Source organism: Rhinolophus hipposideros (genome assembly GCF_964194185.1).
Source record: "Rhinolophus hipposideros genome assembly, chromosome: 2".
NCBI lineage: Eukaryota > Metazoa > Chordata > Mammalia > Chiroptera > Rhinolophidae > Rhinolophus > Rhinolophus hipposideros.
In genome coordinates, this window is record NC_138048.1 from 36,335,278 (window position 1) to 36,361,662 (window position 26,385).

Below are 26,385 nucleotides of genomic sequence, written 5' to 3' on the forward strand. Positions count from 1 at the left end.
CACCCCAATGAACATGTACATGAAATGCTGAACCATGCCTTCAGTATAGTTTTTGACTACCTACTATGTTTTCAGCATTATTAGAGTTACCACATCATCAAATAGGTGCCTTATATTATAAAAGTTTGCAATGAGCAGCCGCTGTCAGTCCCCTTTTTAAATAGCAAACCTCGCTCTGTAGCATTCATTTTGTCCTGTCCTCTGGTGCAGCGTACAGCTCGTGTTTCAGTTCCTTAGGTGAAGTGAACACTTAAAGAAATGATAAAGTTTTCTGGTTTGCAAAGTCACTGAGACTTTCACCTTTTAGAGAACATCGATACATCTTTCTAATAAGCCTGTTACAATATATCTTCTTAAGAGTAAAGATGCACCCGTTTATGAGTTTTTACTTAATCATCAAAATCATAGAAGTTTTAACTGTTTATTTCTATTGTAATAAAGTGTTTCATACATTAGCGTTTATAATGGGCCTGCAGGAAAATATTTTAGAATTTTTACTTTGAAGTGCTTATAAACACTTTTATTCGTGCCTCTAGATTGTCAACTGCTTAATGCTCACTGTTGCTTCCTTGAGATTAATATGGGTAGGCAGAAATTTAAAGGTTCCTTGTAGAAGACAGATTTAAGTGGATTACCTTTTTATTTTTTTAAGCTGTCGCTTGATCTCAGAAGCTTGGGCTGTGGCGTCAGATGATGGACTTAAGACAAGACAAAAATCTAACTTAGCTGTTTACTGTGATTGGGGCACGGGAAAGTTACTTAGCGTCATTGTGTAATAGGATGAATACCAAGCATGTGAGATTGTTATGAGGATTAAAAGGGCCGGAGGGTGCGATGCTAACCCAGCACGTAGCAGGGCTGTTAAGAAATGTGTTTGTTCTCAAAATGGACAATAGGTCAAAAGTGGCATTTGACGTTTTTGCTGCTTACCTGTTCCTTGAAATTGAATTTGAAGCATGTTATTGCCTGCATTCACAAGGGAAACATCTGCCTTCTAGTTACACATCTTTGTTATAGGAAGTTGAATTGAATTGAATTCAGGATGGACTTGCTTTAAATCATTAGGACATAATAACATTTACTTTTTATATTCTTGGATATCTTAAAATATTTTCTACACAACATAAGTGATAGAAGTTTGATTTTAATTATACTTTCCCTAGTTAATTTTACAAGTTTATTGAAGCCCAATCAAAGCTCAACTATATGAAAATATTAAGAAATAAGCCATCTGTCATTCATTCAGTGGATTATAGTTATTTTAGGAATGTTATTTCTTTATACTATTGGTATTAACAAAATTATCACCCCAAACAAGTAAATTATTTAAGCATAACAGTAAATTTTTATAATCTACATATTTTTCTTTGAAGACTGTAATTGTTTTAACAAAACAGGGAGCAGTATTATGAATCCTTAATGAATTTTAAAGTATGAAATCTATTTTTATAAAAAGTTTTTAAAAGTTCAACAGCTAATTTGGTCATGACCTTACTCTGCTAGTTTAATCATAAACTAGACAAGGAAAGCAAGATTTTCCTTCATTTTAGGTCATTGGTTTAGCATTTTACAATTAATTGATCCAAGAAAAGGAAGTATTTTTCTACATCTGCAGAAAATGCTACCTCACTGAAAGTATTATATTTCCTTTCTAATAGTTTTCAGGCACTACAACTTGGTCATTTGTCCCTGGTATCAGTAACTTTTATTTGTTAATTTTGAGTATCTCTCTATAATATATCTAAACTTCCTTTGAAGACAATTTAGTAACATCTATGAGAATACCTTTTTCCCTTGTAAAAGCTGTTCTGCCAGTTAGCATGTATATATTTGGTGTTTGTGGCTTTATAACAATTTTGCCTTTTCCTAGTTGAACATGTGAACATTCTAACCATAACAAACATGGATTATACAGGCTTTAATTATATATATTTTCAATTGTTAGCGTATACTGAAAGCCTAAACCATTTTTGCCCACCTGTAAGAGTGTTTGCACGTTTTCTTCAGCTCCGTTGTATTTCTTTTTAGAACCTGAACTTCCTACAGTAACCTCACTGGAGAAAATGTTTTGTTTAAAGATAAAATAATCTACTTTCTGTTCCTCTGTTTACTATGTGCAATGTATCAGACACTATCAGGGTCATGATATGACAATAGAAGGCAAAATCTAATTAGGCAGAGAAAGGAGAGATAGACAAATGTCAATTTGAATGTCATTGAGAGTGCTGCGGAAGATTTTAAACACCAGGTAGAAATATCAAGGAACTCTCCACAGCGGGGGAAATACAGAAGTATGGAGAAGGCGAATAGCCCCTCTTTGCCACGTGGATGGGATATACTCGTGTGTAAGGCTAAAATGGGAAATTGGTAGAAAGCCAGATTTCAGACAGCCTTGAATGTCAGGGTGAGTTGAGTTTTTTCCTCATGAAGGCAGGTGAACCACTGAAAATTTTTGAGCAGACTATACAAATGGGATTGATTGGAAGGGAAAAGGGGTAGGCATTGCAAAAATTGATTTTGGAGGCGTTAGCTATCCTAGGTAAGAAGAAATTTGTCCTTCTAATAGAGTTTGAGAGTTGTAAATGGCACCACTATGAGAGACATTATGAAGGTCATACTCTATTTGGATGTATCTCAAGATATTTGGATTGAGGTAGCCAACTCACAAAATCAAGTAAGTCTTTTCCCAACTCTCAGGACAAAAATTATTATATACTCATTTTTAATAATTCCATCATTGAAGATATTCTCAAATGCTTGACGCTGACTACTATTTAGCCTGTGTGTGTCTGTGTCTGTGAGTATTTAGTGATTATAAATCTAGCTTTCACTGTTTCCCAAAGAATACAGATCCTGTCCTGTCACGTGAACCAAATAATTAGGTTGGTACAAAAGTAATTGCAGTTTAAAAGGTGAAAAATAATTGTAAAACCGCAATTACTTTCGCACCGACCTCATACTAACCTATAGAACTTGGCAATAGACTGAACTTGGGTTGGGGGTGTGGAGGGGTTCCTAAGAGGGAAGAAAGCAGTGATGTTGAAACGGAAGTCAAAGATATGGTACATTTAACTGTATGTGTTGAGATGACAGCTACATCCAAAGTGGAGAGACAGTAATAGAAACTGATTTGTGGAAGCGGGAGGTGAAGTTTGGGATGGATTGAGACACAGAGAGGACATCATTGTTATCATGTATAGGATGTAGGAAGGAATTTGCGATGAGTTTGGAAAAGAGGCAGGCAGCAGACAGGTATAACATGAGAGGTAAAGCTGAAACTTTGAAAATGGTGAAAGTAGGAAATGTGACTAAGACAGAACTTTTGAAAACACCTACTGTTCTTTGTTAAGAGAAGTATAAAGGAAGGAAAAACAATCAGATCTGGGGTGAGAAAATCAATAGAGTGTAGGACGGAAGAAGACTGGGAAGAGTTTCCAACAAAAATGTGAAAAATACAGAGACATCTAACTGCCTTGAAAAGGTGTTTGGGTTAGATGATCCCAGGGTCCTTTGAAGAAAGCAGCGTTTGTACAGTGGTCGAAGCAAAAGCCGTGTTGTATAATGTTTCCAATATTCCCACTTTCATTGCCAAGTTTTTGGTTCTCTTTTTAGCTACAACTATATGTTGAGCCACTATTTTCATGGAGTAATCTATAATGATTTACAAACCCAGTCCCTGGGAGCATAAAAGTAATCTTGTATAGTTTTAATATTCTTTTCTTTAAATATGTTGCCTTAGACTGTTTCAGGTGCTAATATTTCCCTTAAACGCACTTGAAGTGACCTTCTTTAAAATATTGTCAGCAAACATGTTTTCCAAATGTCTCAGCTGTAGGATTTATATTTATTATAATCGGTATTACAGAAGGATGATTAATGAATGCCCTGATATTGCCAGCTCTTCTTTTACACTCAGTCAGTCAAATTTTAAATGAGGCCTATTGTCTTAAAGATCCTTTAGAAAGCTCGTTGGAGTCATAGGGCCACCTGCATGTGAAATTTCTAGCCTAGAATCAGATATGTAGTCACTTCTGTTTCCATGTACAGAGTGTAAGAGTGACTCCCCCTATGTAGTAATAATGATTATTATAACTGCAGTTTTCTTTACATTTTATGTGCTACTATTTCTGTGTGTTTGTTTTTTTTCTCCTGATCTTCGCAATGATCCTTAGATGTACGTATCATTATTCCCATTTTATACATGAAAGAACTGAGGCTCAGAACATTCTAAATTTTCTGAGCTTCTTAGCTAATTAAAAACAGAGCCAGGATTCAAATACGCTCTTTCTGGTTTTCAAATATCATGTTCTTCACATGGTCCCTGCAGTTTTATGATGTACTTGAAATTTGAGCTTCAACGCCCTTGGTGGCAACTGCCCGCTCCAGTTTGGAAGCTCAGTGCCTCATCACTTTTCATCTTTTTTCTCCAACTAAGGAAGAGTAGGTCACTCATTTGCTTAAACTTACTCCCATTCGTCATTGTTGACTGTCAGACACTTTTCTGTATATTCAATACTGTTAAATAGATATCTAATCTTCATATGAATTCTATGAAAGGTAGATGTATTTACCTAACATTTCATTATAAAACTTTTAAACATATAGCATTATGCATTCATATACTTACCACCTAGATTCAGCCACAAACATTTTGCTATCCTTATTTTATTACATACCTATAATCCCTCCTCATTTCATTTTTTGATTCATTTGAAAGAAAATTACAGGCATCGCTACACTTGGCACTGCACACTGTATGTAGCAAGTATATTATTGACTGGAGTTCACTATTTACGTACATCGAAAGCTTTTTCTTTCTATATAAAATTTACATCTAGTGTAATACACAGTCTTAAATGTATATTCTCTGAGTTTTGATAAATACATACACCTGTGTAACCCAAATAAAATATTACTTTTGGTAGGTATCGCTTTCTAGTCCCCTTTTTGTAGATGAGGAAACTGAAGCACACAGAGGTTAATCTGCCTAAGGTCACGCTGTTACTAAGTGACAGCTGGAATTCAACCTCTGGCTGTTTGGTTTCAGTGTTTGTGCTCCTAACCACACCACCCCATTGCTTATGGATTGTCCTGACATGTTCACGTGTCCTTTTACATTTATGTGTACAAATGTGATGTTTAACACAAGTGTAGATACAGAATTAATACAGTTGGCATTAGTTAGAATAGAAATGCTGTTCTAGAAATGCATTGGTTCCTCACAAGAGGTTGATGGCAAGAAAAACTAAGAGTGAAGGAAATTCCCTTGATTGAAATACTGGGGTGAATCTCTGTATAATAACTATGTCTTAACTGGCATCCTTGATTAATGTTTCCACACAGAAAGTGACAGTTTCCTAATGATGACACTGAGATTCAGGAAAGTTCTAAATTGCCACTTAAACAATTAGGGGTAAATGATGTTCATTATAATTTTTTTAAAGCGTATCTTGCTCTATTATAATTAGCAGAAAATTATTCATCTATGTGTGGTATATATAGTACTACACACCTTTATACCTCAGTCTCCAAAATAATAGAATTGGGGATTTATAGTTTTGAAATTTGTAAAGTTCTTAACAAAGAAACTGAATGGAATTATTTGACATAAAAATATGAGTAAGGATTAGAATAGATTATATTAAGTTTTATTTCTGGTTTGCAATAGTTAAGTAGAAAATTCCTATGGAAAGAAATTGTGTCTCTTTGCTGCACTGTGTTCATATCACAAGCCACGTCTTAAAAGATGACTAGTACTCTCTGTTTCACTACTCAAATGATGAAAAAGCAGCCGTCATATATATATGCAATCCTAAAGTTTGCTCAAAAAACAATTAAAAAATAAGTGAGAACATTAGTTAGCACATCCTAGCCAATCACTAGAGGGCAGAGCAGTACTATAATTTAGGCCTTATTTGAAAATTGGTGGTTTCAAAATTGCTGAACTTGGGAAAATGTATGGATGCACACTTGAATAGAAATTTCTTTGTATTCGTATTATCTTGTCTTGCTGTGAAATCCAATAACATGCTTGCACTTGTATCAAATGAGCTTTTCTGGCAATTACATTCCTTGCTTCCAAAATGGCATGATTATTTAGAAGAATGTAAGTCTTCCTCAAGAGAAAATACTAATGCTTATAAAGCGTGGTACATTCAATCATTTCTACTGTACGTGTACTACCCTGAAATTGAATTGCAGTGTAGACTTTGGTTGAAACATTATGAGAACACAAGTTCAAGACAAATTTACTAGTATTTAGATCTAAGAGTTTATTGAAATGTGGATTTTTTTATCTCAGCTGAAATTTGTTGAATCACTTAGACTTTGAAATTATAAAGTGGTAAAAGCAATGAACTCTAGCTCCTTTTTTAAATGTAAAAATTCTGTCAAGTGGATATTCACTTCATTTCTGTTTAAAACGTTCTATCATTCTGATGATATATTTCTATTCCAATTTCTTTTCCTGATAGATTTTTTAAATAAATGAAGCCCTGAGGTAAAGTATCTTAGTGAATAACCTGAATAGTTCAGTGTCTGAAGAGGTAGAAAAATTTATCAAGAATGTGTAGTTTGAATTTTATTAAAATGGTTTGGATTTATATATGATTCATTTGTAATAGAGACAACATGGGATGTCAGAAAAGCACTGTATTTTGGAATCAGAAGAATTGGGACCCAGTAACCATATACTTACTTGTGACCTTGGGCAAGTCACATTACCTCTCTGAAGTAACAATTTTCCAAATTGGAGAACTGGAGAAATATTTCCTTATTCCTGAGTTGTTTTGAAGATTATGTTTGTTTCTGTGTGTATGTACTTGTATCTCCAAAGATGAGACCCTGTAAGATGACTTTTAATAAAGATGTAAGTTCAGAAAAACCTTGGAAATAACTTTAAAATGGTTGATTATATCACAAATTTAGTAACACGAGGGCACCTATTTCATAAGTAAATAGTTACCCAAAGTGTGGTTTCCTAACCCAAGTTCAGATCGCTGATTTCCTCCTTGTCTCTGAGTGTCTCTGGATGCTTAATCTCTGTAACTCCTGACTCTTTTGCTCCTCTCATTCTTTATTCTGTTCTCTGTTTATTTCCATGTTCCCTCTCTCTGTGTTTCTCCTGACTGTCTTTGGTCTCTCTCTGTGTTTTTCTTGTCCCAGGCACCGTCTGGAAGACCCCAAGCCTCTAGCGGTACCTGGTATCATCTCCAGCATGTTTATAGGTGTGGAGGATTCACTGGGATATTGAGAAATACCAGAGGCGAATTGTTCCACTGTAGTAAGTCAATCAGCATTTATTAAGTGACTACTGTTTACAGAGCACAGTGGTACTTCAGGGGAAGACGTTAGGGCATAGCTCAGAAGAAATAAACTCGTAAACTCTTCTCAGTGGTTCTTGTAGGATGGTCACAAACGCACATACAAAAACAACAAAATAAAAAACTGACAAACAGTTATATAAATGAGTTGTGTTGTATGTGTGCTGAAGAGGCCCAGAGTTAATGGAGTAGAAAAAACTAGGTGAGATTAATCAGGTTCCCTGTGTGAGTTTAAAATTAGGTTTTGACATATGATTGGAAGAGATCAGGAAATAGAGTGGGGGTGAGTAATTTCTGTGGCACTTGACAAGTCTGTTGGCTTGCCTGAGTGAATCCCTCATGGGAGGGTAGTGAAATGAGAGTGCTAAATTTCAGCCTACCAACAGCTAACTTTCCTTGAACTTCCAGTCTTAGAGATATTCAAGTTATGAAAAGAACTGCAGCCAAGTCGAGACCTTCCATAAACATAATTGGTATCTGTTGCCAGTTTTAGAATTCATAGATTTCAAGGGTAAATTATGATTATGATGTAATAAAGAGATGTACTATGAAATAAAATGAATACAGACTATTACAGTATGATCTATGGGTGCATTTAAATGCTAAAATGAATTCAAATAGTAAACTGTAGTATATCAAGTCAGTTTTGTTTTGTGTTGGAAATTTATTTTTGTTGTTATATTTTAGGCAGTCCCTTCAGTTGTATCATGGTTTTCAGAGTTGGATATGGTTTGAATCCCACGTCTGCTAGCTGTGTAAGGTTAGGCAATCTACATAACAACACTGAATATCATTTTCCTCATATGCAAACTAAGGATGAAAATGTCTTAGAGTTGTTGTGTGAAGTAGAGAGATATTTTAAGAAGTCCTCAGTGCATGCTAGGTACTTGTTACTTGAAGATACTTAAAAAAATACCTTTAAAATAATTTGTTAAATTCATTTCTGAGAGCTTTTTTAAAAATATAAGTAACCCCCGTAGTACTTAGAAAATTCCATGAATATACAGAGCATATTTATAACATGTGAAGAAGATTAAAAGAATAACATTAACATGAATAACTGAGTAACTATCACTAGTAGCTTAGGAAATAGAACTACGCCTGGCCCACATTCCACCACCTCTCCTTAACCTCCACCACAGTCCTGAAGGTTGAGTTAATTACTTCTTTGTTTTTCCTTATATTTTTTCACGTATTTCTGTATCCCCTACATTAAGTTTTGCATGTTTTTGACTTTTATGCAAATAATGTAATGCTGTCTGTTTTCTTCTGCAACACCTCTTTTTGCTGTTCAACATCATGATTTTTTTTCCAAATTTACTTTTAATTATAGTCGACATACAATAATATATTAGTTTTGGCTGTACCACATAGTAATTCAACATTTATATGCCTTACAAAGTAATCATCACAGTAAGTCTAGTAACTATCTGCCACTGTACAAAGTTTTTATGGTATTGACTATATTCCCTATGCTGTACATTACATCCTTTGACTAATTTTATAACTGGAAGTTTGTGCTTCTTAATCCTCTTCCCCTTTTCTTCTCATCCCCTCACCCTCAACCCCTCTACAACCATAGTTTGTTCTCTGTATCTACGAGTTTGTTTCTGTTTGTTTGTTTTGTTTTTTTTTTAGATTCCACATATAGATAAAATCATGGTATTTGTCTGTCTCTGTCCTACTTATTTCACTTAACATTATACTCCCTAGGTACATTTATATTATTGCAAATGACAAGATTTCATTATTTTTTATCGTTAAGTTATAATCAAGTGTGTGTGTGTGTGTGTGTGTGTGTGTATCACATCTTCCTTATCCCCTCATTTATTTTTAACGCCTAGGTTGCTTCTGTATCTTGGCTATTGTAAACAATGCTGTAGTGAACATAAGGATACATATGTCTTTTAAATTAGTGTTTTCATTTTCTTCAGATAAATACTCAGAAGTGGAATTACTGGGTTGTATGGTAGTTCTGTTTTCAAATTTTTGAGGACTCTCTGTACTGTTTTCCATAGTGGCTGCACTAATTTACATCCTCACCAACAGTGTACAAGGGTTCCCTTTTCTTCACATCCTTGCTGACACTTCTTACTTATTTCGATGAATAGCTTTCTCACAAGTGTGAGGTGATATCTCGTTGTGGTTTTAATATTGCATTTCTCTGACTATTAGTGATGTTGAGCTCTTTTCATGTGTCTATGGGGCATATCTGTATGTCTTCTTTGGAAAAATGTCTATTCAGGTCCTCTGCCTATTTTTTTTTAATCGCATTGTTTGATGTTGAGTTGTGTGAGTTCTTTATATAATTTGGATATCAACCCATTCTTGGGTATATCAGTTGCAAATAATATTCTCACATTCAGTAGGTTGCCCTTTCATCTTGTTGATGATTTCCTTTGCTGTGCAAAAGCTTTTTAGTTTGATGCAGTCCATTTGTTTATTTTCGCTTTTTGTTATCTTTGCTGAGGAAATATATTTTAAAAAATATTGCAAAGAGAGAGGTCAAAGAGTTTACAGCCTGTGTTTTATTCTAGGAGTTCTATGGTTTCAGGTCTTACATTTAAGTCTTTAATCCATTTTGGGTTTATTTTTGTATATGGTGTAAGGTCTTATACTTTAAATTTTTTTGACATGTTATCTGTCCAGTTTTCCCAACACCATTTACTGAAGAGGAGACTGTGTTTTCCCCACTGTATATTTTGCTTCTTTTGTCATAGTTTAATTTACCATGTAAGAATGGGTTTGTTTCTAGACTCTCTATTCTCTTCCATTGATCTATGTGTCTGTTTCTGTACCATACTGTTTTGATTACTATAGTTCTGTAGTATATTTTGAAATCAGGGGACATGATACCTTCAGCTTTCTTCTTTTTCAAAATCGCTTTGGCTATCCAGGGTCTTTCGTGGTTCCATATAAATTTTAAGATTATTTTTTCCAGTTCTGTGAAAAATGCCATTGATGTTTTGATAGGGATTGCATTGAATTTGGAGATTGCTTTGGGTAGTATGGACATTTCAGTATTAATTCTTTCAGTCAATGAGCATGTTATGTCCTTCCATTCATTTGTGTCTTGTTCGGTTTCTTTCATTTAATGTCAATAATTTTCAGAGTTCAGGTTTTTTACCTCCTTGGTTAAATTTATTCCTAGTTTTCTTTTTTTTTTTGGATACAATTGTAAATGGGATTGTATTCTTAATTTCTCTTTCTGATTGTTCATTAGTGTATAGAAGTGCAATAAACTTCTGAATATTAACTTTGCATCCCAGAACTTTATTGAATTCATGTATTCTAACATTTTCTTGGTGGAATCTTTTGGTTTTCTATATATACAATCATGTCATCTGCAAATAGTTATAATTTTACTCCTTTTATTTCTTTTTCTTGTCTGATTAGTGCCGCTAAACTTACAATATAGTGTGGAAGAAAAGTGGTGTGGTGAGAATGGACATCCTTGTCTTGTTCCTGATCTTAGAGGAAAAGCTTTTAGCTTTTCACCATTGAGTATGATGTAAGCTGTGGGTGTGTCATATATGGCCTTTATTATGTTGAGGTATGTTCCTTCCGTACCCACTTTGTTGAGAGTTTTTATCATAAATGGATGTTGAATTTTGTTAAATGCTTTTTCTGCATCTATTGAGATTATCATATGATTTTCTTCCTTCATTTTGCTTATGTGGTGTATCATACTGTTTGATTTGCAGATATTGAACCATCCTTGTATCCCTGGAATAGATCCCAATTGATCATGAGAAACTCTTATCTCTTTTCAATTCTGAATGATAACCTTGTTGGGTAGAGTATTATTGGTACCCTGTTTCCCCGAAAAGAAGACCTAGCTGGACCATCAAATAGAATAATTTTGGACCACCAATTCTTTTGGACCATCAAAAGAATAATTTTTGTCTTTTGGAACAAAAATTAATGTAAGACCTGGTATTATATTATTATATTATATTATACTACATTACATTACATTATATTATATCTGGTCTTGTAGTATAGTAAAATATGACCAGGTCTTATATTAATTTTTGCTCCAAAAGATGCATTAGAGCTGATGGTCCGGCTAGGTCTTATTTTTGTGAAAACAGGGCAGTAAGTTTTCCCTTTCATCACTTTTGCTATATTGTGCCATTTCGTTTTGGCCTGCAAATTTTCTGCTGAAAAATCAGTTGATAGTATTATGCAGAATCTCTTGAATGTAACTAGCTGCTTTTCTCTTGTTGCTTTTAAGATTCTGTCTTTACCTTTAACTTTTGTCATTTTAATTATGATGTGTCTTGATGTGGGTCTCTTTGGGTTCATCTTGTTTGGGACTCTCTGTGCTTCCTGGACTTGAATGTCTGTTTCCTTGATCAGTTTAGGGAATTTTTCAACCATTTCTTCTTCAAGTAGGTTTTCTGTCCTTTTCTTTCTCTCTCTTTTTCTGGGACCCCTGTGATTTAAATGTTGATAGGCTTGATTTTGTCCTCGGGATCCCTTAAATTATACTCATTTTTAAAAAATTGTTTCTTTTTGCTATTCTGATTGGTGATTTCCATTACCTTGTGTTCCAGCTCTGACTTGTTCTTATACATCATTTAATCTGCTGTTGATTTCCTCCAGTGTATTTTTCATTTCAGTAATTGTGTTACACAGTTCTGATTGGTTCTTTTTTATATTTTCTATCTTTGTGAAGTTCTCACTGTGTTCATCTGTTCTTCTCCAGCCTGTGTTGAGCATCTTTATAACCATTGTTTTGAATTATTTATCTGGTAGATTGTTTATCTCTGTTTCATTTAGTTCTTTTTTTCTGAGTTTTTTTCTCCCCCTGCCCCCCCCCCTCCCGTTCTTTCGTGTGGTCTTTTCGTTTCGACTCTCTGGTTTGTTTCTATGAATTGGGTGAAACAAAAGCCCATCCCAGTTTTGAAGGAGTGGCCTTAAGTAGGAACTTCCTTTTTACAGAGTGCGTGTGCGGGGCGTCTTTGTTAGGTGAGCTGGAGCTGGAGCTGGAGTGAGCTCGAGCTGCAGAAATACCTGGAGGCAAGCTGTACCAGGGCCACCTTTGCAGGTTGGAGCTGGAGATGGAGCAGGTGCAGACTGTGGGGAGTCCTGGATGGGCAAGCCTTGCCAGGGACACGTTGGTGGGGGGGCGGCTGGGACTGTAGTTGGGGCTGGCTCATGCTGCGGCAGTTCCGGGGCAAAGCCGCACTTGGGCTGCCTTGGCGGCCTTGCTGGAGCAGTAGAATGGGCTTGGGCCATGGGGAGTTTTGTGGGCACGCCACACAAGGCCCTGATCTAGCTGGAGCGTGCGTGGGCTGTGGGAAGTTCCGCGGCACACTGTGCCGGACTGCCTTGGCCGGCTGGTTGAAAGTGTAGTTGGAGCGGAGTCAGGCCACCAGGAGTCCCAAGGACAAGCGGCGCTGAAGCCCGGAGCTATGGCTGAAGTGGGTGGGTCTGTGGAAAGTGTCAGGGACAAGCCGCATGGGGGCGAGAGCTGTAGTTGGAGTGGGTTCCGACTATCGGGATTCCGGGGAAAAAGCTGCCCGGAGCCTGGAACTATGGCTGGAGAGGGCACAGGTCGCAGGGACTCCCATTGACACGCTGCCGACCTGCTATGAGCCTGGGGACTGAGGTGCACTGGGGCGACCTTGGCGGGTTGGCTGCAGTGTCCGGATCGAGCAATCGAGGTGGAAGGCGAGAGTGAGCAATACAAATGGCGCTCTCCTGTGCTTCCAACACCGTAGCGAACTGCCTGCGCAGTTCTCCGATTTGGTAGCTGCTCTAGGGTTTGAAAATGGATTTCCTGACATACGTCCTTCCTGACCTTTTCGCGGAGCGGTAGGGCGGGGGAGTCCGTGCGTGCGGCCCTTTAGCCATCCCTCCCGGCTGCTCGTCAGTGCGTTGGGGGTGGAGTTCCAAAGCTCAATCTCCTCGACCCTCCTGCCCTCCTGCCCATTTCGTTGCGGTCTCTGGTTTGCTGTGCAGAGGCTGTTCAGTCCTCATTTCTTCAGGGGAATTGCTTTGTTTGTAGGTGTAGCTGCGATGTGTTCCAGGGAGGAGGTAAGTTCTTTCTGGGTCACCATCTTGGACCTAGAAAACTAAACATTATGTTTGCGAGTCATCCTTGCTGCTACTTATAATTCAGTTATGATCACAGTTGTATTTCACTATATAAAAATACCACAAGTTATTTATCCACTTTATTTTAATGGCTTTTTAGGTTGTTTCTACTTTCTGTGTTATTGTTATTAGAAATAAAGCTGCAGAGGAAAAATTCTTGAGATTCCTGTACATGCCTCTTTATGTACATGTTATTTCTCTAAGATACATGTTCAGGAGTGGAACTGTTGGGTCAAAGGATATGCCCAACTTCAGACTCTCCAAGGTAATGGCAAAAGGATTTCCATAAAACCTGTTGGATTTTATGTACTCCCTGTATATCCCCTATAGTTCTTTTAAATTACCAGATTTTTGTTCAAAGAATTTTGTGAGTTGCCTATGACACCATCTTAACAATAATCCTGATGACCTTTTTTTTTCCTTTTTTTAATCTCCATGTATTTGTGTTTTTTCCTGCTTTCTTTTTGCAGTTGATATCCAATTTCAAAGCTTTGTGATCAGAGAATATGCTTGGTATGATCCTTTTTTTAATATTAGTTTATTCTTTGCAGCAGCTGCTTTGATTTCTCGGTTTTCTCGGTTTTCCAGTTGTCACTTGCATCTCTTCTCAAACCCATTTAAATTCAGACATCCTGGAATAGCTGGATATGTTTGCTAGCTAAGTTTTTTCTCCCAAGATAGCGACATTATAATGTAACGTTCTCATGTAAAATGAAAATTGTCAACTGTTTCTGACTTTTAAAGACAGTTTGAGCAGGGAAATATACATCATTTACTGATTTCTTTTTTTCTTTAATTCAAGTTGAGGAAGAGTGATCCACAGAAGCCTATTTGCAAACTGCAATGACTTACTCAGCCAGTGTTTTGTTCTGCATAGCAAAAGTCCCAGGAACTTGAGTAAATGATTGAACTTCGTTTTGCGACTTTTTTCCCTTTTCTGTTCTTTACCCGCTTCTGTTTTTCTCAGAAAAATGGTACTTTTAGTATCTGGTTATACTTGGATATGCCATTCCAATTTTCATATCCCAGTTCTTTCTAATCTTAGAATCTGTACTTGGTGGTCCACAATTTTAGTTGATTGATCTCAATATTTTACCTATCGTCAAACTTGTTACCACTATTTGCCACATTTGTTTTCTGAAGTTTTCCAGGAAAGTATACCAGGATGTAGTTTCGTGCATAGTACTTACTAGTCAGTCGATGTTTATTGAATGAAGAAAGGAAAGATATAAATGCAGTAAGCATTAAAATGCCTGGTGAATATGCTGGTGAATAGCTTTTTAAACCATAAAACCATTTCTTCTTGAGTTTCACTCTGGTTTTTTGAAACATGAGAGTGGTAGACCAGTAATATATAAGATTCCTTTTGACTCTAATAGTTTGTGTTCTATCTTCAATTGAAATGACGAATAGTTTTTCACTGGATGCTTGGACACCACTACCAAAGCTTGAATCTGCCTACTTTACTGGGCTTTTGGCCCATAATAGTGTCACAGTGACCAGTTATTTTCTCTCATAACCCCAGCAAGTGGAGCATACATCGAACTTCCCTTCCTTTCTGTTATTTAGGGTTGATTTGTTCTACAGAACGAATATACTTATCTTTCTTTGCGAAAGTATAATCAATGCCTTTGGCTTCCTAATACCATTCACCAGGCAACCAAGGCATTGTTCGGTGTAAAAGTTTGAGTTCTACCCTCCTGCTCTCTTCTTGTTCCTCTAACCCCACAACAGTGATCAAGGCAGTGTCCTACCCTTTGTTCATTGCTGCCCAACTTAACCCCATCTTTTCTCACATTCCAGTTACCATCTTTGAGTTAATGTTGGTTTTTACTGTTGGGTCTTTTCTTGGATTCAGTGGGTCTGTTTTCATCTTATGCTCAAGGCAAGTTGCCCATTCCTTTCTTCTGTGGTTTTTCTGCTAGGACCTTCTCAATTACAGATAAATGGTGAGTGAGGGCCTGGGTTCCTTCCCCTGCTACCTTCACTCAGTCTTCCCATAAAAGGATTCCATCTGAATAGGATTAGTGCTACAACCACTTTCAAGGAATAAATTAATTGACTCTTTGGATTCTCCCAGGACCAAGAGTTCCTCAGTGTGTTTTTTGTTGAGAATTCATTTTGTAAGTGCCTCTGAACTCTGGATCGAAGGCAATAGACACCAGAAAACAGGTGACACAGAGCAAGGGACACAAACTCTATCTTAACTTTTTGTACATTGTAAACACTGCCAGTCACTCCTGAGAGTCCTGGCCAGAGAGCTGTGTATTTGACTGTAAACCACGATTAAGTAGACTCCTTCTGATGTTCATTGAGGGACACAAAATAATTGATTGCATCATGATCTTACCAACCTTATTTTTGAAAATTCCATGTTAAGTCTGGCAAATTTTAGGCTAAGGAGAGAATAAGGCAAGAGGAGAATATTGTAACCAAAAACATGAAAAGGAGAGAAACTTTAATGAAGGATTTATTTTTAATAACATTAATTCTAAATCAAATTTGGAATTTAAAACATTATTTTGCTTTTTTTTTTTAAATGTTCAGTTACTTTTTACTAGGAGTCTGGTTGTTAAACTCCCACCTCCAGCGTTAAAACACACAAAAGACCTGAGATTTACTGACCTGTCTGGCCACGAAGAACAAGAAGCCGGACTGTCTTTGATAATTCACCCCTCCTAACTACTTACTTGATAAAATACCACAAAAATATATTATGCCAAATGTTCTATTCCCAAAAGAAGCAGTTAATACCATCCTATTTCTAGAAGAGCAGATAACTTTTTATTCCTCAGGAATGCAAGGAAAGAAATATCCTTTTAGACTTACAAGGGAAAAAAAATGGGAGAAATTACCTGACATAAAAACTTTACTGATAGGAGAATGCTCACTCTAACCAGTCTTACATTATGTCTTTGATTAATGTAAAAGGCTTGACCTGTTAAGTATTCACATTAATATTTTAAATTATCAGTGATAAAAGTCTCCTTTGTAGTACTAATTCACTTAGTATGTTATTAATTTGGACAGGCTTGAAAGTGCTTCAGAAAACCTACAGCACTCATTTAGTGTTCTTATTTTAGTTTAATGTCTTCTGAGAGAAACTCATATATTCCCTAATTATGTTGCAGCAAATATTAAAATAAACTTGTGTTCATAAGTTGGATCATCCTTAAATATAGTAGAAAATTTACAATGTGAATATAATGTATATAAAATATATAAACATATTATATAAAATTTCCCTTTAGAGGGAGCCAGGAAATGCATTTATTACAGATCCTGTGTTGAATGGGCTTCACTTGGTAGAGAACTTTTTAAAAACTAACAAGAATAAATTTTGAACTACATATTTAACTTTTACTCATATTTTCAATCTGTTACATAAAAGTTAGTAATACTGAGGGTGCCAAAAAATGTATACACATTTTAAGAAGGGAAAAAATCTATTAAAAATTGTCATACTCAATATATACTGATAACAAAAGATGAATATAAGTCATGTTTGACTTCTGCAATTACGAGAGGTGCTCAGAGTGGTTACCATAAGCGTCCAGACACTTCTGATTACAGCGAAATACTGCTTGAGCAATGTTGACCAAAGAGTCCACTTATATACATTTTTTTGGCTCCCCCGGTATATATAAAAGTAAGCTCACAGTGGAGCTTTATGTAATTAGTCACATAATTATACAAAATACAGATATATCTAGATTTTTAAAAAGCATCTTATTCAAGTAGTTCTGAATATACCTTCGTTTAAATTTAGGTAACTGCTAGAATAATAATATTCATTTTTGTCTCGGAGTTTATATCTGGATAAGAAAACAGTGAAATGTTCAAATGGGTCCGTAATTTTAAGGAAAAAGTAGTGAGCAATGAATCTATTTTCCTGAAGTTAATTTCCTAGTATATTACCATTCATTATCTAGCTGCAAAAACCACATTTCTAAAAGGCTGACTAGGTTTTATTAAATCTAAAAATATAAATCACTGAATCTTTTTAATAAAAACAGTAGAACAGAAAGTTTAGCAGCTGTGCTTTAATATTGATAGTTGTTCTGAGTAATTGGGACTCCTAAGAAGCTCACCTGGACATCTCATGTTATTAAAGATCACTAAATATGGTTTTCTTCTGTATACATGTTAAACTGTTGTCTCCCACCAAATCTAACTCAGAATCTGTACGTTTCATTTGTGCTTAGCCAGTGGGCACTCTACTCCCTTTCCCTGTGCTAGCCAAGCACCATGTTTCATTTGAATGATGGCATCATTGCCCTGAGGTGAAGGTCTGTTTTGAGCTTAGAGGAATCTTGGCTGCAGCTTTCATCCATTTATAGTTATTTGCGGTTACTTAACCCATACAGTGGGTAGATGGCAGCGTTACTTTCTGTGAGTCTCAAGCTGCCCTGGACACACAGGGTTTATGTGTGTGTCAGTTAGTAACCTGCCAACTGCTAAGAACCATTGTGGACCAAGGGAAGTTGGCATTCTGGAACTCTTAAGTTAGAGAACTTCTAGGTCTGTGCCAGGGCAAGAGTGGGTCTGATTTTCACTGAATGGAGTCAGTCGTCCAGTCAGCTGTTCTCTCTTGGGTTTAAAGCTTATTGAGACAGCCTTTCTTCTGCTCTCCCTGGAGCTTACTCAAGGATTGATTTGAGTATGGTTTTTTTTTTTCCTTCAAATTAAAAACATGTGCGAAAGATTTTTGTCAATTTGTTTGAAATGAGTTGCATTTAAATGATTTCAAAGACCGTTTTCATGGAGAGTTAGTTCCTTGGTTCTAAAGGAAAGCATTGAATCTTCATCTCAAGATTGACCGACATTGAAAAAAAAAAAAAAAGAAGGTTTGACCCGACAAGGGGGTACATCTCAATGTTGTTCACAAGATGAAAAAAAAAATTGTAACTCTCTATGTGTGTGTTATTTGGTGAGAAGTGATGAATGCTTTAGTTTACCGAAGAAAATCAGTCCAAAGAATGAGATGGGCAGAGCTAGAAACATACTGAGAATGATGTCCCAAAAGACTTAGGAACTGTAAAATTGAGTGCAGTGATACAATACTATTCACCCATTTTATTAGATCCATATTGGACTGCAAAACTGATTGTCTCCTTGGGAGGCTGTTGCTGTAAATATCTAGGGAGAAAAAGAGTGTTGTTAAGCCTCTGTCGTAACCAAATAGTCACAATGGAAGAGTATTAAAAGAATATATTGTATTGTATGTAGAAATCCTGGTTAATTTTATAACTCTGTTTTCTGAGATCCTTTTATTGCAAATTATATAACTTCCATGTTTCTACTTGTGACTCTTCTTCCCTGACAGGTACAGAAAGATGAACATGGTTGGCAAAAGTCCTAAACACCAAATTATGACCATTGATAAAACTCATTAAAACTGCGAATTGGAAATGCCTACCCCCTGTTTGACGGCTGTCAGTTGCAGTGCGATCTTATATCTGGAATGCTGAATTGAGAATTAGAGCAGATGTGTTAAAGTCACTTGTGTGAGACCTTCAGGATCTCTTTACCTTAGCTCCCCGAGTATAAAACAAATGAATGGTTTTACTTATGTAACTCTTAGCGCAGGTTATTTGAGAAAGATTGTTCTTATTCTGAAATCACAATTTGGGAAGTAAGTATTAGGAGGATTTGATCTTCTAGTAGAAAGGTCCTAGCTACTTTATAGACATACGATGCAAAGTGGTAAAGTTAAAGGGGATCTAGGATAATATGACTACAGTTTTCAAGCACAGTTCAATATGGAATTTCATGGAATGAACCTAAGTTGAAAATATTTTGTAGTCCAGCTAGAAACTTCATGGAAGACTTACAATGTTTTTGAATCTGTATTGTCACCAATTCCTCAAGATAGCATCACCTACGTACAGTACAAGGTGTGAATTATTTAGGGGTTGAAATTGGGGATGGTATAAAACAGATGGGACAGAGGAAGAGTATGTAGACTGTTTTTTGTTTTGTTTTTTTAAATTTACTTAGTGCTGTAGTCTGTTGGAATGTGGTGTGTTGAGTTAATTAAACCTTTTCTGGAGAATATTATGATAAATTTTCTCAAAAGTCTGAATGCCTTCTTAGTTCTCATATATTGTTTTGCCTTTTTGGCAAGGCAGTAGGTGCTCAGTACATTTATTTTGAATGTTGAATGACTTTTGGTCATTTTAATGAAATGAATGTAATGACATGAATTTTAATGAAGTCATTTTTAAGGAAATGAAATTTTTATACTTTGTGAAAAGAATCAATGATTTGCTTTGTTGTTTTTTAAAAAAATATTGAACAAATAAACTTCAGTTGGCTTCAGAAATGTTACCTTTTAGATTCTCTCAACGTTGAATGAAAATAAAAAAATAATCCCATGGATGACATTGTACTAGAACAAGTTCTGGGACATTGAGCAAATTTCTTAATATGGACCTGAATTTTTCTTCAATGAGAGAGTTAAATTGGATAATCTTTAAAATTTGTTCTTAACTCTGTAAATCTGTGATTTAGAATGAAGAACAAAGTAGGAGTTCAAAATAAATATTAGTGTTTTTCAATCAAAGGTAGATTGAGTTAATAAGAAGAGTTCCATGTTCAGAAAGTTTTAGCAGAATTTTGAAGAAAAAAAGAGGACATGTTGGTGGAGAAAACATTCCTTGTAGTAGAAATGATACAAGGAATTGTATAGTGGCAAAACCTTGTGTGGGATGTAATGGCAATGAGATCTGTTGATTAAAGCAGAATTTTTCTTGTGGTAAGATAGTGAGCTTTCATATTCTGTACCTAAAAGCTCAATTTCTGATAAAATGGCCATTTAAAATCTGTTTTTAATAAAAGTTTATTCTACATTTTTTGAAACCTCAGCATTTTTGCTTCAGCACCTACCTACCCCCCACCTCCAAAACACAGAAATCATATTATTCATTTCCTCTTTAACTGAATTGTATAGTTTTCTCACAAAATTAAGGGCATAGCCAAAGTTTAAAAATTGTCAGGCTGTTGGAGAATGAGGATAATACTGATGAAGATGAAAGTGTGTCTTCCTTATAGTAAGATATTCCTTTTTCCAAATTGCTTTTGATAAGAAAACAGATTATTAGTAAGACTCATTTAATTTTTCCTTAGAAATATCTCTTATTCAGGATAACGTTAGACTGTTATAAACTCTTTCAAAAACTAGCATAATATTACTTGTAGAATTATTAAAAATTAAGAAGCCTATTTGTTAGAAATACATTTCCTAATATCTAAACATGTACTTTATCTGCTAGTTTACTTTTATCTAAAAGACTCATAGAACAGTTTGTATAAAAGAAGAGCTGTCTTCAGTGACAGTCTTCAAGTATTTCATTTTTGTTGAAGGACAGAAATTACAGAGTGGGATGACTACAAAATGTAAAGTTAATTATTCTCCCTTTGAAAAAAAATGCATTCAAATTTACATATGATATAATTTGACCAAAAACATTAATAATACTCAGGAAGTTACATTTTTCAAGGGAAAAGAGGCTGTAAGTAAATCATCTGTTGTAATGCCTTGTAAGTTGGAAATAAGTGTTAGAGGAGTCTAAAAATGAGGTATTCACATGTAAATATCTTTGAAAATTCTCAGACTGTGTAAGTACTATATAAAACTGTGCCTATTGATTCTACTTGATTCTTTTAATAAGTGCCAGTAATACCTTTGATCCAGAAAGGTGTATGTGAATGTTCTTTCAGACGTACACATTGGGTAACTCCAACTCATTGTCTCACGACCCTTTTAATTTTTCACAAATCGTTCCAAGCTTATAATAATAACATAAAAAGATCTCCTTTGTAATGATTTTAAAGTTACATCATTTTGTAAAGTTTCAGACTGGAAACTTGTACACTAGTAATAACTTCAGGACTCGTGACATTTAGCTGGATGACTGATCCCAGCGGATGTGGCTGCCAAGTTAAGGGAAGACATTGAGGCGTGCGGTGCATAGAATGGCTTTGACTCACTCCCGTCCCCTGGCAGCCGTCGCGGCCTGGCGGCAGCAGCACCAAACCTCTACGCTTACAAGTTTGAAAGCTGCTTTTCTTAGGCTCCCATAGCAGTTTGCATAGAGGAGGAGCCAAAGTAAGATGTCTACAGAGACTTTCTCAAGAGCAATTCACTTACAACCCACAAAGAACCCCTTTTAGATTTGGTCCTATCACTACGCTCCTCAGACTTCTGTTAAAGCCTTTGCTGAAGTAGTGTTAAATACAGGCCTGATAAGTTTTGTTCGTTGAAATCTATTGTAGAGTGTTTTCAAGAAATGTAGCCTTAGAATAATTTAGAGAGGCCAGATGGAGAGAACCAGAGATGCAGAGGTTAGGCAATTTAGCCAAGACATGCTCCTGCTTAGAGTATTTGAATCCAAGTTTTCAGATTTTCACTTATGTGTGTGTTTACTGTATCAGAAATATGGCCCAATGAGTAATAAGAAATAGCAAAATAATAACGGGACATTTTTAACTGTAGCTTAAAAGTTACATAGAAGGGTCAGTTGCCTCAAATCTGACAGGAAGACACAGATAAAATTTTCAGACCTTGGAAATGGGAACTGATTCAGAGCTGAAAGAATGTGTGGTGTGTGTGTGTATACTTTGCAAGAGAACGAGAAATAAAAGATGGTGTTTTTGAGAGAAACAGAAGGTTTTCTTCTAAAATGCTGAAGGTTAGCCTGTGGACATCTGTTTATCGGCCATCACTTTTTGAGCGCGTGTTGAGGAAATGGTGCCTCCTCAGCTAACACAAGCTTAATGGTGGGAAGCAGAAACAGCTTCTGCCTTCTCAGTAAATAATAATGGTTCCCACTTTAATAACTGCCAGGTCTGTTCCCTGTCCCTTGGTCTCCTTGTCGAATTCATTGATGTGAATTGCTCCACAGAAGCTGCTTTACCCGCAGCTCGATATATTTAACTCACAGTTCAAGCACCCTTATTTGCCTTGAATGCACACCTGGCCAGCAGGTACCACGTGGACCTTTTAGATGAAAAAAGCAGCTGTAGCACCTGAAGAAGAATTGCAGGGAAGCATTCCATTTCTTTTTGGAGAAGAATAAAAAGACAGTGTGATATAGTAGCAAGAGTTCTAATTTTTGCCCAGATCTTAACTCTTCGTTTGGTGAACTTAAACTAACCTTTGACCCTAAGAGTTTCTGTTTTCTCTTCTGTAATTTGGAGGACACAGTGACCTCCAAGGAATGGCTTTGCAATCCCTGTCAATTTTTTTTAAATGAGCATTTCATTTGTACAAGACTAGCTGCTTACACAGAACATATCCTGTAAATAAGATACCCAAGAACAGCAACACAACAGGCAAAATTTTCCCAAGGAAGCCAGTTGCAACATGTTGTAGACAACTCTTCAAAGTCAAAACTTTTTATTCCATCAGTGAGGAGGATGCTCTTCAAATAAGTTGATCATGCCTGTTTTACAATGTGGGACTCTGAAAATACCTAGATAATTAGAGCTTTTAAAAAATACTTATAGACTGCTTCTGAAAAGCAAAATATTGAGTCTGTAACTAGGAAAATTTAGGTAGAACTGGATTTCATCTGATGAGGTCTAGCCCTAAACTTTTATCAGAATTGTCAACTAAAGCTGTAAATATCAGCCCATGCCTTTGCCTCGATTATGTATTTATTCCACATTAATTCTTTTCATTAACTTCAATTTAATTGATCATAACTTGTATGACTGCCACCCCTGATGGTAACACAGGGCATTTGCGGCTTGCACGTGCAGAGATGTGGTATATTACCTTTTAAAGGCTTTGCTGGTAACCCTACTGATTTCTAAACACCAGATGAAGCTTATTTAGACCAAGTGAATTTGTTCTCTTACAGTGTAGAGCAACGGTAACAGTAATTACTGTACTGATCTAATGATGCTAATCTTTTATTATCAACTGAAGTGGATGATAAAAGCACGCTGGGTAAATTGGATCTTCTTTCTAACTTGTACATACTGTCATTATACGTCCTGCACCACTTAGGAGATAATTGGGCTCTTCCTTATTCTTTTTGTGGTGGTGGCAGAGATTCCATTTCAAATTTAAAATCAATATTATTAGTCAGAGATGTGTTTTTTAAAAGTGGTATGTTGTCCACCAGCTCAAATTGGTGACTGATGAGGAAATGCTGTAAGGTGTAGCTATTTTCTCATGCAGAGCAACTGTCAATTTATTTTTATTGAGATAAAATTTATTTTTATTGAGATAAAATTGACATATAACATTGTGTTGGTTTCAGGTGTACAACATAGTGATTCGACTCGTATGTATATATTGCAAAATGCTGACCATGATAAGTCTAGTTAACATCCACCACTACACAGAAATTTATTTTTTTCTGACAATGAGAACTTTTAAAATCTACTCTCTTAGCAACTTGCAAATATACAATACGGTAGTGTTAACTATAGTCACCATGCTGTACATTCCATCCCCAGGACTTATTTATTTTTGATTGAATGTTTGTACCCTTTGACGACACAGAGGAGCTTTTCTCAAGATTATTTCGTAATGTTTAAGTGTAAGCAGAGAAGCTTGATAAAATGATCCACTAGGTGGCACTTTATAATTGTGTTTAGAATCAGCCCTGCAGCTTTCTTATCTAGAGGGTATAATTGAAACAGAAAGTGTGTTTCTTTGAAGGTTAGTTGTTCATGAATATCTAGATTCATAGAAACTATAAAATAATTTTAAAGTGAAAAGTTTCTATGAGAAATTTGTTGTATTGCCCACTTATTGTAAGGAATGTTTGTTTCTACATCTCTGACATTCTAAAAACATGACATTGGAAACCTGTATTAGTAACATTGGGAATAGTGCTTTCCTAACCATTTTAAATTCTTAGTTTTATAAAAATGTGGCAAGTATAGAAAACACTGGCCCTCTGTTAGAATACCCATCATTTAGAAAATAATGTCTGCTTCCTGTCAGTTGTAGGACATTGTGCTTATAACAGGTACAGATTACATATTCAGTATAGTTGCCAAGTTTTTTTTAAGTTAAGGTTCTTAAGAATCACTGTGCTGGTCCTGGGGAAGATTTTTTAGTGTTTGAGTTCTTTTTCCAAATAGTTAATTATTAACGTGCTAATAATCTTAATAGTGCATACAAGTTTATGAATGAATTGGTTAATCTCTGTTTAGCCAGTTAACATTTTCAAAAGCTTATTGTTTATAAAAGCTTACCCTGGTGTTTTCTTATATTTTGGTTTTTTAATTACTTATATTTTAAGTGAAAATTACCAAAAAGAAGGAAAATGCACTCGTAATCCAGAGTGCATAATCTCTATCATACAGAGATAATGTGAACAATTTAATGTTCATTCTTTCAGACTTTTTTTCTTTGTCTATACATATATAAGTACATATTTATCATGTCTTTTCATAAAAAATAATCTTGTTATATCCCATGTAACCTGTCCTTTTTTGGTTTTACTTAACCGTTTATCTCAAATACGTATTCGTGTCAATAAAAGCATTTTCATAGACTGTTACCACTATAAGTTGCTTATTTTTAATTAATTCCCGCTGTTTATATTTAGGCTTCCCCTCCTTTTTTCCACCCGTAGAATTTTGAAACGCAGCGGTATTCCTTTACTTACAGTATTTACTAATGAGAGCACTGGATTACAGCAGCATAGATCAAACTAGCATCTGTTTATATATCAAGTTCCCAATAATGTTCAATGAATTTGTTACTTTTTGGCTCTGTGAGGTAAATGATTAGTAGTAGTTAATTGTAACTTATTTCAAGTTGATTTGAATGTTTATATTCCATGATGAATCATAGTGATAATAACAAACTCATATACACTCAGTCTATGTCAGGTACATACACACTTTGTGCAAGACAGTACTTTAAGTAGTTTTTGTGTAGATAATCAAATTGGTTTAATTCTGACATTGTGGGAAATGCTATTATTATCCCCAATGTTATAGATAAAGATGCCAAGGCACAGAGAGGTTAGGTTACTCGGGGATTTCTTTTACAACTGTGTTTAAGGGCTTCATTAAAAAAAAATAAAGACTAGATTTACATGGTTCCGTTTAAAATGGTCTGAATGCCATCAGATGGTCTTATTGAATGAGATACTGCAAGTTGTAAAGTTTGGATTGTTGTAATATGGATTGTAGGTATGCTACATAGCAAATGTCTTATTTTGAAGATGACAACAATAGATACATAATTTTTAACTTGTACAGAATTTATAGTTCGTGATAATAATCTAATGTATTATATATTAACCAAAATGCAGGCTCATGGAGGTTTCTGGGCTTCACTTCAGGGCAGGCTGTGTTGAGGGCGGGCTGCTCCGAAAAGCGGAAGCTGCATGGCTCCTCAGCTGCAGCTCTAAGTACTGAATACGAGGCAAGTACAGCAATGGCCTTACAAAGATAAGTAAGTGCAGCTTCTTTAAGAAGTGCGTGATGTGCAGCCCGCAGCATTGAAAAGATCCCCAAAGTAGCAGACTTCTGTGCTAGTGCTTGGTTACTTGCTTCAGGATTGTGTCCTCATAAAACGGAGAAAGTAAACAAAACAAATTAATAAGGGAACAAAACCAAGGAGATGTGAATGCAGTCCAGGTTTTCGCTTTCTTCCGAACTTTTCCTGAGGGGAGTCTGGAAAGCCCTCTCACCTTGGTAACACATGCCTCAAATTCCTCCATAAAGAGTCAACCTTTAAAAATTGCTCCTTACCAAAATGATTTTTTAAAATGAGTGTTAATTGATTATGTTGCTTGATGCCCCTTGTTTCATTGGAACCGCCCAGTCTATGACAGCCTGGGAGGAATCAGAGCTGGCATTTTAACGCAGGAAGTCTGATATCAATGAACTCTAATAAGAAAGTCAAATCTGAGTCCCAGGGGTCAAGGGAGGCTGGGAGGAACAAGTATATAGCAGAACATAATTCAAGATTTCAGATGCT

At 35.8% G+C, this 26,385-nt stretch overlaps 1 protein-coding gene across 50 annotated transcripts in view; it reads left to right on the plus strand.

Moving 5' to 3' along the window:
* Window positions 1-26,385, plus strand: part of BBX (BBX high mobility group box domain containing) — a 245,573-nt gene that overhangs the window by 109,996 nt on the left and 109,192 nt on the right. For 12 of the 50 annotated variants that reach the window (XM_081067975.1, XM_081067963.1, XM_081067937.1 and 9 more), the window contains one exon: window positions 7,165-7,282. The exons of the other annotated variants lie outside the window; for them this stretch is intronic. The gene's annotated coding sequence lies outside the window, so the exon portion shown is untranslated. The remainder of the gene's footprint in view (window positions 1-7,164; window positions 7,283-26,385) is intronic. 50 annotated transcript variants of the gene reach the window in all.